We start from the raw sequence: 16,408 nt of genomic DNA on the forward strand, positions 1-16,408 counted from the left end.
CCCCCCATACAATACAATTATGCAACTACACACATATGGCTACATCATTATACATACAAACAAACATATACATAGAGATGTAAGATAGTAGAAAATGTTCTAGAGATGGGGCCCTTCCTTACTTCTCCTCCCCTATATATAATATGCAATTACAAACACATGAATACATAAATACACATTCACACACATACATGTGTGGATATGCAATCACCCCAGACAAACGGTTAATAGTTCTTACAACAAGAAGCGAAGTTGATCACCTTCGTCCTGGCAAAGAGGTGAGAACCACAACCTTCACCCATAACCCACCCAGGGGAATTACAATTCATAACCCAACGCTACTATAATCATACTTCCGGGGGATGACAACACACAACCCATCGTCAGCAGAGGCATAACCCCATGACATCACAACATGAAACTTACAGTCACTAAAGCCATTGCCTCGGGAGATCAGAGAATATAACCAACCACCACAACCACCAACACAACCAAGAGGGATTATAACCTACAACCCTTGGGCATTACGACACACAACCAACCACCACCACAACCACAAGCCCGAGGGGATCACGAGGCAGAACCAACCACCATCACAACCACAACCCCGAGGGAATCACGACACACAACCAACCACCACCACAACCACAACCCCGAGGGAATCACGACACACAACCAACCACCACCACAACCACAACCCCGAGGGAATCACGACACACAACCAACCACCATCAGAACCACAACCCCGAGGGGTCCACGACGCACAACCCACAACCATAACCTCAGGAAAGTAACACGAGAAAGGAGAGGCTTTGCTGGTGGTGGTGGTGGTGGTTGTTGACGAGCCGTCTCCCATCAACACAGGTGCGTGAGTGAGCGTCGGCTGAGGGGCCGGGGGGTTAAAAGAGACAAGAGCTTTTACATTTTTCCCCCTCCTGATATTTCACTGGGTGAGAGAGAGAGAGAGAGAGAGAGAGAGAGAGAGAGAGAGAGAGAGAGAGAGAGAGAGAGAGAGAGAGAGAGAGAGAGAGAGGCGCGCGTTGTTACAGCTCGTCATCAACTCTGTGACGACACCCAATTCCCCTCCTCCTCCCTCCTCACCCCACGTCCTCATCACCAACATTCTTCATGACTTTACACAAGGTTGACGTTCCCCCCACCATCTCCCTCCCTCCTCCCACGACCCTGGCCACCGGACGAGGCCATGACCAGTGGACATCCTCCATGCTGGTGACGCCACTCGAAAACAGTAGCAGTAAGTGGTGTCGTACAACTCATGCCACTGACAGCTGTAAGTAGTCTCGAACAACTCATGCCACTGACAATTGTAAGCAGGGTCGAACACCTCATGCCACTTACAATTGTAAGTAGTGACGAACTATTCACTCCCCGGGAACATCCCATCAAGAGACAACCAGACTTTCACAACCTTCAAATGAACAGAGAGGTAACAACAACAACACATTCACTATAGGGGAGATAAGAAATACAACTCAACTATATGCAAATCTATGCAGATTCGGGCGCCTTCCAGACCACCAAAAAATCACGCCAACTCAACCCTACGATACTATATATACATGTCCTAACCTACACACCAACGTTCCTGGCCTCAAAATCACGAAGGGCGAAGTCACGGAGGATATAAAACAAGGCTCCACGATTCGCCACAAGTGATGAATTCCCTTAAATCCAGAAACCACGCGGCGCAGAACGGCAACGAACGAACAGAGATGAAACCAGTCGGTTCATACGTAGGTGAAGCAGAACAGCAACGAACGAACGGAGATTAAACCAGTCGGTTCATACGTAGGTGAAGCAGAACAGCAACGAACGAACGGAGATTAAACCAGTCGGTTCATACGTAGGTGAAGCAGAACGGCAAGGAATGAACGGAGATTAAACCAGTCGGTTCATACGTAGGTGAAGCAGCCCAGAAAGTACAGCAGAGACTAGAAGACAGCGGTGGTACAATCCACCTACAAATCCCAGGTCTGGACAACAACAGCTCGACCATGGAACACCCCCCTTGGCTCCCTCGAAGCCTCAAAGTGCTAAGGGAGCCTCCAAGTCATCCAGCGATGTACACCATGAACGATGTTTAACTTGGCATTTTGAACCCACACACACACACACACACGGACACACACGCACACACACACACACACACAAACATACACATATACACACACACACACACCTAGGTTGCCGAAGGTACATTAAACAAGGCACTAAAAAAAAAAAGGCTTCCAGATAATCCCCTCACATTCATCAAGTAACACAAACCATACATTTGTACACACTTCAGGTCTCCTCTTCCACATCATGCCATCCCTTCCCTCGTCCCCACCTCTTCTTCCTCCTCCTCCTCCTCCCTAACCATCCTATAGAGAAAAATAAAGACACGGGATCCAGGGAGGATGGAAGGAGAGTCCTCCCTCCCTCGCAGACTTCATCTAGTAATGTAGCGTCAAGCTTGGGAAACCTTCTCTAAGCCCTTCGTGTCTTTCCAAAGATCTCCGATCTGACTGTATTTCATAACGCCAGGTTGTCTACTTCCCACAAAACTCTTTTTTCAATTATCACGAATCATCTTCCTTCTTTCATTTCATTTTCTATTCATTCTTTCAGCCCTTTTCATTCATTTCATTCGAGGATTGACCTCAATTAGGACTTTCGTTTTCGAAAAGCAAATCCCGTTTTTTTTTTCTCCTACGCTTTCAATTACTCTTACAAAATTTGAATGAATACAAGGATCTCACTGTGATTACAGAAATATGTTTTATTCATACTTTTTATTACAACATATTTTGTATAAGCTTATATATATATATATATATATATATATATATATATATATATATATATATATATATATATATATATATATATATAATTGGGAGGTAAGTTTGAATGGAGAAAAACTGAAGGAAGTGAAGTGTTTCAGATATCTGGGAGTGGATTTAACAGCGGATGGAACCATGGAAGCGGAAGTGAGTCACAGGGTGGGAGAGGGGGAGGGGGCGAAGGTTCTGGGAGCGTTGAAGAATGTGTGGAAGGCGAGAACATTATCTAGGAAAGCAAAATTGGTATGTTTGCAGGAATAGTGGTTCCATCAATGTTATATTGTGGTTGCAAGGCGTGGGCTATGGATAGGATTGTGCGGAGAAGGGTGGATGTCTTGGAAATGTTTGAGGACAATATGTGGTGTGAGGTGGTTTGATCGAGTAAGTAATGAAAGGGTAAGAGAGATGTGTGGTAATAACAAGAGTGTGGTTGAGAGAGCAGAAGAGGGTAGAGAATGAGTGAGGAAAGATTGACAAAGAGGATATATGTGTCAGAGGTGGAAGAAACGAGAAGTGGGAGACCAAATTGGAGGTGGAAGGATGGAGTGAAAAAGACTTTGAGCGATCGGGGCCTAAACATGCAGGAGGGTGAAGGCGTGCAAGGAATAGTGAATTGGAACGATGTGGTATACCGGGGTCGACGTGCTGTCTAATAGATTGAACCAGGTCATGTGAAGCGTCTAGGGGTTAAGCCATGGAAAGTTTTGTGGTGCCTGGATGTGGAAAGGTAGCTGTGGTTTCGGTGCATTACACATGACAGCTAGAGACTGAGTGTGAACGAATGTGGTGGCCTTTGTTGTCTTCTCCTAGTTGTATGATCACTTCAAATGGATCACAGGCGATCGATACTTCGACTAAAATGACCCCTGCCCGAGCACACAGGACCAGCGATCCTCTTAACCACACACATCACGTCATGTTCCCAGCCAGTCTGAATCCCTGAATGTAATACTCTCATCTAACACGAGATCAGGTCCAAAGACAGGCCTTCCAACCCAATAGTCGTACAGTTGTTCTGTACAATTACGTGCAGTTGTACTGTACAATTACGTACCGTTGTATTGTACTCTCACGTCCCGCCGCTGCACTGTACCATTCTTACTCAAAGGGCTTAACATGCAAGTGGTCCGTTTGTGACCGGGGTTTATCAAAACAGAATTACACTACCGACCCTCTCTCCTCCTCCTCCTCTCTCTCAATCGTAATTAAAGGCCTCAAAGACCCCTCCTCCAGCAAAGACATGATGACATACCAAACTCTCACAGTAAAGCACTGTGGCCCATTTGCAATCCAAGCTCTTCATACACACACTCTCTCTCTCTCTCTCTCTCTCTCTCTCTCTCTCTCTCTCTCTCTCTCTCTCTCTCTCTCGATGGTATAGATATCATCTACGCAACGGCGTACAGAAATACGCCTTAACGGTTAGCCCTCGAGACAAACACACTTGCTCTGGTTAAATTAGGTGATCAACATCATTGATTAACACCCACTTTGTGATTTGATAAACTTAGATGCATTTTCCGAGACACTGAAGCTATAGAATTGATTGGAAGCGATCAAAATACAGCCAAAATATATATGTAAAAACGTGTAATTAAATTGGCTTTTCAGGGTAGAAGAGAGAAAACATGTCGAACACAAAACCTCAGGGATGGATTACCATATCTTAGACCACACTCCTGTTTCTCTCTCTCCCTTTTCTATAAGAGCTGGCGACTCACACACACACACACAACACAGCAGCGACAACCAATCGTACCAGAGCGACAGCATCAGGAACAATAGTAGTGGGAGAGGAGTAGCTACAGTAGTAGCAGTAGTAGTGGTAGTTGTGCTAGTAGTAGTAGTAGTGGTAGCTGTGTTAGTAGTAGTAGTAGTAGTAGTAGTAGTAGTAGTAGTAGTAGTGGTGGTGGTAGTTGTGCTAGCAGTAGTAGTAGTAGTATCAGCAATAATGCAGCAGCAGTAACAACAAGTACAATAATGTAGCAGCAGTAGCAACAAATAGAGGTATAAGTAGTAGTAGTAGCAATAGCAACAAGTAGTAGTAGTAGTAGTAGTAGTAGTAGTAGTAGTTGTAATAGTAGTAGTAGCAGCAAGTAGCAGTAGTAATAGTAACAAGTAGTAGTAGGACTAGTAGCAGTAGTAGTAATAGTAGTAGTAATAGTAGTAGTAGTAGCAGTAATAGTAGTAGTAACAAGTAGTAGTAGTAGTAGTAGTAGTAATAGTGGTAGTAACTAGTAGTAGTAGCAGTAACAGTAGTAGTAACAAGTAGTAGTAGTAGTAATAGTGGTAGTAACTAGTAGTAGAAGCAGTAACAAGTAGTAGCAGTACTAGTAATAGTGGTAGTAACAAGTAGTAGTAATAATAAGTGATATCAGGAGCATCACGTCAACTACAGAAGTAACGACGAATGACAGTTGAGCCTTAACGACTGCTACACATGTTGTGGTCGTCGTTGTTGTTGCTAACGTAACTAGTGTGCACACTGACTGTACGTCAGTCGTATCTGATGGCGACGCTATCTCAAGAATTATTACGGCTACGTCTGCCGTGACTCCTTAATCCGTCACAGATAACGAAATTACCATTCCCGATTTACAACACTGTAAATAACCTCACAACACTGTAAATAACCCTGGTAAAGATAAAAAAAAGATTCGTTTCTACGCTTCGAGACGGATCGAACACGACCGAACCTGCGAAAGATTCATTTAAGAGGATTCGATCACATTCGAAATGTTACGAGAGAACATACACACTTACACTATTTTCTTACATCTTTAACTTTTTTTTCTTTTCCTGTTGAAAGTCCACATAAAGCACCCATCCTGGAATAAATGTGACGACCGATAAAGGTAATAAGTTATCAGGCTGAGCCGTAATACGACGTAAACTGTAACTACGTCATTACGCTGATTACAGGAGTGAAAGATACAAGTTACAAAAAGATGGTTCTCTAATTTGGCGAGACGATGGCGATTCGTTTGAAACTTCGGAAAGCACAGGAGCTAACAACTGGAAATCTGGTTACGTTACAACCCTTGACCAATTACAACGAAAACAACTTTTATAAATGTACGTCATGTGATCATGTATCACCCTGGGGGTACGTCACACTGGAACGCCAGAGTCAATTTGCATATGGAGAACATCTATTAACCCCCCATTGGCCCCCCTCACACCCGAACAACCCGCCCCCCTTACTAACCCCCCTTCTGCCCATACCCCCCCACCCCCCGAACAACAACAACAACGAGATCTACTGTAACAAGACAAGCAAACAATGACTAACCACCATGTCTTTGCTCCGTTCCAGAAACCTCATTAACATAATCTTTTTTTTTCCCCTTTTGACACAAAACACATCCAACACACCCTGTCGATTTTATTTTTCTCACCCTACCGTGAGGCAATGCAATTTGCATCGTATAACAGTTAACGTGAACCTATTCCTACTGTATTTCACCAGTAACATACAACACCATCATGAGGTTAATAGTAAATGCTAAGGACGAAGATTAATATATATATATATATATATATATATATATATATATATATATATATATATATATATATATATATATATATATAGCTCACCTTAAACGCAGAACACTATGGATGAACCAACACTGGAGAATGACTAGCCATGGAGAACGCTCCAATGAACAGGGTATATAACACCTGGGTTGGATGCAGGTCGGAGGCCAGCCCGGGGCATTCCCACACACACAGCTGTTCCTCACACTAAGCCTAGTGGTCGACTAGCGGAAGCCGGCCAGCCCACCTCCTGCCACCCAACACACACACCCTCCTCCCACAACAGACGTGTCGATGCCATTACTAACGACTACCAAACAAGCACTTAACCACCCATTGACACAGTAGTTACTACATCTCTATTTCTACTTTGAATCGCTATATATTTACTTTTCCAACACGCACTGACATGCAGTGAAATCGGGCCTGTATGTATGGATAGAAATGATTCAACAATTGACTAAGTAACATTCCATTTATCGATGATTATAGATGGTAAAACCATGTCATAAACATCACCAGGTTGGTGGAGGGGTGGGTGGGTGCCATTAAGGTCTGTATTCGACAGAACAAGACGCTGAGATAAATGTAAAATACACGTCTTTTTTTTTTCTTTATTTACTGATCTGAATTCAAATCCCTGAAGTGATATGATAATTCACCAACTGGGATAGCTTATTCTTACGTTCAATTTGGTTTGACCGCATTGTACTTATATTGTAAGTATTGTTAAGTTTAATAGTAGCTGTGGCGATACACTTACAGCTACGTTCATGTTAACACGACCATAAGCACTTGCTTTACGTCTGGGTTTGTCTCTAAACATTTTCATAATTACAAATTCCCATTAAGTACAACGGCAGAGTAAATATATTATTAACTGACAAACGTTTCGCTTCAGAAAAAACGTCGTAGAACGTTTGAGAAGATTCGATGGGAATGAGACCTGAGCCAGACAACTTTTGCGAGGGGATTCGAACACCTGCAAACACGACGGAATAACACACGTTACGGTATGTGAAGCCTCATCATGAGGTATGTGAAGCTTCACCATGAGGTATGTGAAGCCTCACCATGAGATATGTGAAGCCTCATCATGAATATGTGAAGCCTCACCATGAGATATGTGAAGCCTCACCATGAGATATGTGAAGCCTCATCATGAGATATGTGAAGCCTCATCATGAGATATGTGAAGCCTCATCATGGGATATGTGAAGCCCCATCATGGGGTATGTGAAGCCTCATCATGGGGTATGTGAAGCCTCATCATGGGGTATGTGAAGCCTCATCATGAGATATGTGAAGCCTCAACATGGGGTATGTGAAGCCTCATCATGAGGTATGTGAAGCTTCACCATGAGGTATGTGAAGCCTCACCATGAGATATGTGAAGCCTCACCATGAGATATGTGAAGCCTCACCATGGGGTATGTGAAGCCTCATCATGAGGTATGTGAAGCCTCATCACGGGCTACGAATCATTTATCTCGAGGAACGGAAGGTAGAGCTACAGGACTGGTTTCCTTACGGAACCTCAGAGCTTCATCATTTCATCTATAGATTGATCAACACTGAACTAAATAAACAAATCTTTCCTAATATGAGACAAAGATTCACCATGGAGAGAAATCGACGTAATGACTCACTCTGAGGTTAAGGAATGCATCAACCGAAAAATGTTTGGATCCGCTGTCGTAAAGGAACTGAATCGTTCTCACTCTGCAACGAATCATGGTTATCATGCAACACACACACACACACAAACACAATCCTATCTATACGAAAATAACGGCCGATAATAATGTTCAACAATTATACAAGACGCTTGAATATTCCCCCTTTACCCACTACATCTGTGCTGACTACGAGGTCGAACAGCTGATAACGATGTAAACAAACGAACCTCACCTCGGGTCCGTAGATACGAAGGAGTGATCCAGGTCATGTACACATCCAGGACGACTTGCACCTCACACCGGGAAGGTATATTGACGTAAAACACCTCACAAGAACCAGAAGAATCTGGAGCTCACAACGGGAGAGTAAGTGACGGAGGACACTCCACTAAACAAGAAAAAGAAGACGTAAGAAGCGCATCTCTGACCGGACACCGCATCTGTACTGTATGTAACACGAGATTAAATACATGGTCTCAATTCTCGAGAAGCTTTGGGTCCAAGAAGCGCAACTGCGGTGCATTCTCGTTACGCCAGCCTCACGTCGAGAGGTAAGTGACGCCATCTATTGGTGTGCGTCTACACTAAACGAAGGAATACTATCAATACAAAATGAAGATATCCTTTTTTCATCGTTGAAAACAGTCATATGGGTAGGGATAACTTTTTCTTTTTTTCAATCCGTCGCTGGTAGTTACGATTCCCTGATGTTATAAGAAACTTTTCGTTAAATTTCGTTTACAAAACATAAGCAGGTGACAAGCTCAATATATTGGTGATTGGATTTTATTAACTTTGCTGATATATGAGGGTAAGATTTAAAAGTAAAAATGCTATATGTATTAACTTTAAAAATGCTTTGATACTGGCAGTTAGAAATATCATAAAAGACCTTGACAATTTCGATCTAATCCACTACATAAGGAGAGATCTTTATAATTTCACTAGTTATGATGGATACAAAGTTGTGGGGAAATTCTAATTTTCCTTTGAATGAAACAAATCAATTTTTTTTCTTCAACGGGATTGTTAACAAATAGAATGATTCACCAGGAAGCATTTCTCCACAGGTCTTCTGTTCCACTGTAACTACACCAGTCCCTCACGACCCTGAACTCTTCCACTATGACAGACAGCCTCGAAGGGATTCTGCAAGAGAGTCTACTGCTGTCTGATTTCTTTTCTGCTCCTTTATGTACCTGTCCATTCCACCTCCAACCTCATCTGCTGTCTGCAGAAGGCGTGGACGGCGTGGGACAGAGCTAGGGCCATTGATGCGATCGCAAACTATCGAGATATCCAATCAATGGGACCCACACCCACCCACACCCACACACGAGTGCCAAGGGTATGGCAACGTGCCAATGTTTGAGATTCTTCAGCATATAGAGTGATCCGATCGCCATATTGGAGTGGGGTGGAGGAGTGATGATACAGACTGGAGAACAACAGCACTGCAAGATTACGACATCCGACGCTGTCCTTGTTACGACACCTGACGCTGTCCTTGGAGATTTTCGTCTTCGGCATCGCCTTTGTCTTTCTCCAAGATGTACAGATCCGGTTCAGATAAGGTCGATCCTATTCATCTTGAGGACCTAGTAGGTTAGGTTAGGTTATGGCTGCTTAGCGTAGAGTTTGGTGTTTGTCGTTACGTGGCACGTACGACGAGGGTGCGACCCTTGAACACGACGGTACGACACTTTAGGAACAGGGAGGGGTTGATCCTTGGAACACAGCGATGCGACCCTTGAGCACGACGATGCAACCCCTGAGAAACACGGTACGACCCTTGAACATGCAGGTGCGATCCTCGAGCACGACGGAACGACCCCCTAGGGTACAAAGGCATGAAAGACGAGCAACCACACCTTGGGGAGGAGATGACATGCGCCTCTGAACATGTCTCTGTCCCCGAGTCTTTTTTTTCTCCGAGTTCCGACAAAGTTACTTTTTCCGCAGATACTTCAAACTTTTTTTTTTTCTTTTTTAAGGCCTGTTACTTTTACGTTCGCGAAGTATCATTATTTTTTTTCTCTCCCAGGTTGTGTCGCTTTACATGACCAAGAGTCACTTCTTTCTTGTGTAGGGCCGCTGCCTCATCATCCAATGCCCAACAAACATGCGGAACTGTTCCAGGATCTTGCTTCCATCTTCCAGGATCTTGTTACCTTCTTCCAGGATCTTGCTACCATCTTCCAGGATCTTGCTACCATCCTTCATGATCTTGCTACCATCTTCCAGGATCTTGCTACCATCTTCCAGGATCTTGCTACCATCTTCCAGGATCTTGCTACCATCTTCCAGGATCTTGCTTCCATCCTTCAGGACCTTGCTACCATCCTCCAGGATCTTGTTACCATTTTCCAGGATCTTGCTACCGTCCTACGGGATCTTGTTACCATCTTCCAGGATCTTGCTTCCATCCTCCGGGATCTTGTTACCATTTTCCAGGACCTTGCTACCATCCTCCAGGATCTTGCTACCATCATCCAGGATCGTGCTACCATCTTCTAGGATCTTGCTTCCATCCTCCGGGATCTTGCTACCATCTTCCATGATCTTGCCACGATCTTCCAGGATCTTGCTACCATATTCCAAGATCTTGCTACCATATTCCAGGATCATGCCACGATCTTCCAGGATCGTGCTACCGTCTTCCAGAATCTTGCTACCATCTTCCAGGACTTGCCCTCCAGACTCTGGCTTCCATCCTCCAGTATCTTCCTTCCCTACTCCAACAACAACTTGACTTTACTAAAGAAGGTCCACTTTAGAATTCTCATAAGTGTCTTCTTTCTTTCTCGTTCCCTTTCTTAAAAGTTCCTCAAGCATTTCCCTCCATCTCTATTCTACAAGATTCTTACGCCATAAAACCCTTATGAAAAAAAAAAAAAATAATTCTTCTCTCCTAATAATGTATTCCTACTTGCCTCAGGACCACTTTAAAATATTTCTATCCTCCACCAGACCCAACCCCCTCCCTCTAACCATACATTTTCCCTGAAGCTTTTCCTCGTTTCCCCAGATGAGAAGCATAAAGGAAAACCCCCCTTTTCACTGTGTGCATCTGCCGTGTCTTCCCTTCACTCACGCCTACATCAGTTTCCAGACATTTTTTTCCTAAGTGGTAATTCCAGACCACTTTGCTCCACCATCCCTCCTTTATGTCCTGGGGGGGAGGGGAGAGAGAGAGAGAGAGAGAGAGAGAGAGAGAGAGAGAGAGAGAGAGAGAGAGAGAGAGAGAGAGAGAGAGAGAGAGAGAGAGGGGGGGGGGGGGATTTCTCAGCGTGTTGTCACACACACACACACACACACTTACATGCTCATCTCGCCTCTGCCAGTAAAAGCCAGTTCACACTTCTGGTGGGGACAGGGAAAGATCAGGTTTAAAATGAGGACAAAATATTGTTGAGAGATCTGCTGTCTCAACACGCGTCACCTAGTGTGTGTGTGTGTGTGTGTGTGTGTGTGTGTGTGTGTGTGTGTGTGGGTGTGGGTGTGATTCTTTCCCTCCATGCAAGTGGATCGAGATCTACATTTACGAGACCCAGTCTCTTTGCTTCTCACATCTACTGAACAGATAATTCAACTCGGTCCTCTTCACCCCTCCTCCACTTCTTATCTCCCTATGGAAATGTTCCCTATGGAAATGTTTCCTCACCTCTTCCCTCACCCTGTCTTGCTCAGAGAACACCTTAAAAGATAAGCGTCATATCCTACCCTCTCTTTCCGTCTGTCTGAACACACATACATGCTGCCATCTTTCCTTTTTTTTGAGTGACATAATCATAAATCAGTCGACTGAATCCTCTAGTTAGTACAACAGTTCTTCGATCCTTTGGATCGTTTTGTCACCGAGAATATTCCTCGTCTCCATCGCTCACCCCACCAAAAAGGGACTTCTGGTATACAATATCCTTCCTCCAGAGATAAACTCGATCCCTTCCCCTGCCAACGAGAGTCAACATGAACGATCGTGTCCAACACAAATATCCTCACATTTCTCTCTCTCTCTCTCTCTCTCTCTCTCTCTCTCTCTCTCTCTCTCTCTCTCTCTCTCTCTCTTGCCGTTTCGTGTTCCACCCTCCTGAACATCGCCCCTCGGAGCTTGTTGTCGACTAGTTTGGATCCGTCTTGTATCCAGTGTCTCCTCGCAATGCCACACACAACCCCCCTATCTCAGGGACGCATTTCTCGACCTGGCGCCTTTGTCTCGTCCCAACAAGAGATCTCGGCCAACACTCATTATTTCATCCTCCTGTCAATCCTCATTCGAGAACCTGACTCGCTCACCGTAACCTCTCCCTTCTCCCTCGACCTGATACACAGACGCTCCAATGCTAAGGTGAGTACCCTTCTAAATCTCTCACTCTTCCAGCAACTCCTCCTTCTGTCTTCTGTCTCATCCTCCAGTCCATCCTCCTCCATCAGGTGCCCTGATTCTCCTCATCCGTATGTCTTCTGGTGTGGATGTGAGTGTAGGCAATTTCCTCACATAGGTGTATGATACCCTCACAGCCTAAGCAGAACACTTCGATTAAGCTGCCCCCCCCAGTTCATTCTCAGTGGGAGTTGGGGGATCTTCCTCTCCGGCTATACCGCGCCCTAAGGCGTATCAAGTCTTGGAAACCATCAAGTTGGCTTTCGATTAATCCCCATTGGGTCTTAAACTTATTTTCTTCCCCCATCATCACAGTTCACTTGTTAATTACCATCAGGCCAATTCTTTACAAGTGAAGAAATCTGTTCACATACCCACCTTTCATACCTCTAAAATCACGTGATTCACTTATATAAACTAAACAACGTTTATTGTTTTATAATCTAGTCTTATTCAGCTGTTGTGTGTAAACCGACTCACACCCCTCTCTTTTAAACCCTTTCGTCTGTTCTGAATTTGCAGCAGCGAGCGAGAAAACACAGTATTTTCGGCTATTTCCCCCGCGCTGTTTCACTCCCTTCTCTCTTTACTCACACTTCAATCCGGGTTTCTTTAGGCTCGGATGAAACGTATTTACTGTAAACCCAAAAAATACATTAAGGAGGGAGAAAGAATCTAATTGTGTGTCGCGGGGTTGTTGTTAGCTTTTTTTTTTGGTGTTTTTGTTCAGGTTAGACAAACAAACTCTACATCTCTCCCAGTGTGCAGTTTACGGTAAACTAATGCACCATACAACCCCAGTGGTTCACCCAAGGTACATACAATGTACCACACACTTCTCCATGTCCTGTATACCGTCCTCCCATGTTACGTCTACGGTACACTGGTGTACCGTACTACACCAACACACCACCTCACGTCTCGTCTACGGTACACCAGCGTACCTCACACCTCCTCATGTCTCGTCTACGGTACACCAGCGTACCTCACACCTCTCCCACCTCGTCTACTGTACACCAGCGTGCCTCACACACCTCACGTCTCGTCTACGGTACACCAGCGTACCTCACACCTCCTCATGTCTCGTCTACGGTACACTAGCGTACCTCACACCTCTCCCACCTCGCCTACGGCACACCAGCGTACCTCACACCTCTCCCACGTCGTGCGGACGGTACAGCAGCCAAACGTAGAACGTCTGTTTTGACCCAATCTTTTAGTTTTTTCCTCCCGCTTTTCCTGTAGGCCCAGTGGCGTTTTCTCTCCCCACACTGCACATCTCCCCACCTCTCCTCCCCCGAGTGTCGTTCGCCTCGCTCCACACACCACACAAATGGCTTCTCCTCAAAGGCCCTCCACCACCACCACCACCACCTCCCTCCTCTCTTTTTTTTTCTCTCTTTCTCTCTTTCTCGTTTTTCTCCCCAGAGAAAACAAACACAGAGGCACACACACACACAAAAAAAAAAAAAAATACAAGGCTAAGTTTTCTTTTCGTCTCTTGTATACCTACTTCACTCAGTCGTGTGCAGGTGTGTGTGTGTGTGTGTGTGTGTGTGTGTGTGTGTGTGTGTGTGTGTGTGTGTGTGTGTGTGTTATGTGTTTGTGTGCATTACCTGTTTGTGTGTTTACTGTATCCTTTTTGTGTACACAGGCGTTTGTCATTATTATTTGCGCGTTACGGAGAAAACAGATTTACACTCGTGTTGCCGCGTCTCTTAACCTTGTACTAATGTACCATGTGTTTACTCCTGTGTACACACACACACACACACATACACACACACGACTCACGATCGGGTGTCATGCGGCACATATCGACTCATAACTTGTCATACCTTTTAAAAGACTCATGACTCGATGTCATATGACAGCTGCTCGCGGACGGTGGGTTGGAACGGCAAATCTTGAGTAACACCGACCCGGAACTGTTGGCTGGAGTTTTAACGTTTCGTCACATTTATTCCAATCATTCAATGTGTCATGGGAATGGTATATCACTTCCTCCGTCTCTTACGGGAAGCCCCTGGGTACAGAACCGTCATGAACCTAAGTACCAGGAACCATCATGAACTTAACTTCACGCCAGAAGACATCTTGAAAGTCATCAGGTCTGGATCTTCGGTCTGCGTCAGTTGTCAGTAAGCAAGGAATCTCTACCTCACAATATTCTGACACAAACTCTCTCATACCTTCTGGCAGATCCTGCGTCGAAGATCTCCGGAATATCTATCTAGTCCTGCCGAAGATCAATCTCTACCTCACAATATTCTGACACAAACTCTCTCTCATACCTTCTGGCGGATCCTGCGTCGAAGATCTCCGGAATATCTATCTAGTCCTGCCGAAGATCAATCTCTACTTCACAATATTCTGACACAAAACTCTCTCTCATACCTTCTGGCAGATCCTGCGTCGAAGATCTCCGGAATATCTATCTAGTCCTGCCGAAGATCAATCTCTACCTCACAATATTCTGACACAAAACTCTCTCTCATACCTTCTGGCAGATCCTGCGTCGAAGATCTCCGGAATATCTATCTAGTCCTGCCGAAGATCAATCTCTACCTTACAGTATTCTGACACAAACTCTCTCTCATACCTTCTGGCGGATCTTCCAGATCCCAAAAAGTTTTGTCCTTTCACCTGTTGCCTCATGGAATGGTGGGGTCTCTCTCTCTCTCGATATTCCCTCACTGAATCGGTTTGTCAAGGTCTTCTGGTAAACGACAAAGAGGATTCCTTCGCGTGGAAACTGGAAGGAAGAACAATTTCTGAGCATTAAACGCTGGTCATCATTTCTCAGGACATATTGTGGATTTACAGACTTTCTCCACATTATGGAACTGTCAGCTGGTTATTGTGGGGTTCATGATTGAACAACGGAATATCTGTGGTTTCCTTTATTTTTCCGCAGTGTCATGTTATGTTTTTGGTTCTTCTGTAAACAAAAGCAGCCCCTCCTCAAAAGGAGGAGGAGGAGGAGGAGGAGGAGGAGGAGGAGAAGGAGAAGGAGAAGGAGAAGGAGAAGAAGAAGAAGAAGAAGAAGAAGAAGAAGAAGAAGAAGAAAGTCCCATTACCATCTTAAGAACTCCAGAGAAAAACACACTGATGTAATAATATTCGCTCTCTAAGGGGTTACCGGACTCTGCCGGCTTGTGGTAACGCCGCGAGTGAAAAAGTCACCTTCGGCGAGGCTGAAATATCGGAGTACAATTTCGTCGAAGTACTTTTCTCCCTAAAGGAGTCCACCTTTTTCCCCTACAATACAAATAATAATGATAATAATAGTAATGATAATAATAATAATAATAATAATAATAATAATAATAATAAAAATAATAATAATAATGATAATAATAACATTAATCCACTCACTGATATTCATATTAGCTTCACTCACATTCGGCGAGGTCCTCATTAATCACTCATCAAGCAATGTTGATATAAACACTGAGATTTCGACACAAGAAAATGTTAAGTGTGTTATCATCTTATCTACGTAAGTATTTCTTTTCTTTTTTTTGGATGCCGCCATGTCACTCTATTGGACTTTGGCATCCCCCAAGGGGTCTTTTAAGTAAACTTTCAATTTGTCTCTTTCACTTTGGATGCCGCTATTCCCCTGTAATGGCCAACTGGCCAATCGGAGCTTCACGAAAGCTACGCGAAATTGTGCTGGGAGGGCGGCGTTGAACGCACTGAAACTAGCCAGCAGAACACCGGGACACAACACAGGGCGAAAATCTACAAAATATAACAAAAGCTACAGCGAAGACGACTTGCTCAACATAGCAAGAATATAGAGACAAAAGCATAATAAAAAAAAAAAATCTATAAAAAGAATGAAAAATATCTTTAAGTGAATTTTTGAAAGCTGATCCAATTCACAATCTCAAAAAAATTTTTCGGGACATGGTCGACCCTCTCTTTTAAAGTGCTTCAGAGAGGCGAGGTCT

At 44.2% G+C, this 16,408-nt stretch overlaps 2 long non-coding RNA genes across 4 annotated transcripts in view; both read right to left on the reverse strand.

Annotated features, from left to right (window-relative positions):
• Window positions 1–14,802, reverse strand: part of LOC139749212 (uncharacterized) — a 251,539-nt gene extending 236,737 nt beyond the window's left edge. The window contains exon 1 of one of the 2 annotated variants that reach the window (XR_011712925.1): window positions 14,744–14,802. This is a non-coding gene — a long non-coding RNA (uncharacterized lncRNA). Of the gene's footprint in view, window positions 1–6,446; window positions 6,587–14,743 lie in introns of those variants that run through there. The other variant, XR_011712926.1, reaches the window with a different exon arrangement.
• Window positions 14,803–15,068: 266 nt separating this feature from the next.
• LOC139749214 (uncharacterized) overlaps window positions 15,069–16,408 on the reverse strand; it is a 228,308-nt gene continuing 226,968 nt past the window's right edge. For both annotated transcript variants that reach the window (XR_011712928.1, XR_011712929.1), the window contains one exon: window positions 15,069–15,204. This is a non-coding gene — a long non-coding RNA (uncharacterized lncRNA). The remainder of the gene's footprint in view (window positions 15,205–16,408) is intronic.

This window comes from Panulirus ornatus, chromosome 6, assembly GCF_036320965.1.
Source record: "Panulirus ornatus isolate Po-2019 chromosome 6, ASM3632096v1, whole genome shotgun sequence".
NCBI lineage: Eukaryota > Metazoa > Arthropoda > Malacostraca > Decapoda > Palinuridae > Panulirus > Panulirus ornatus.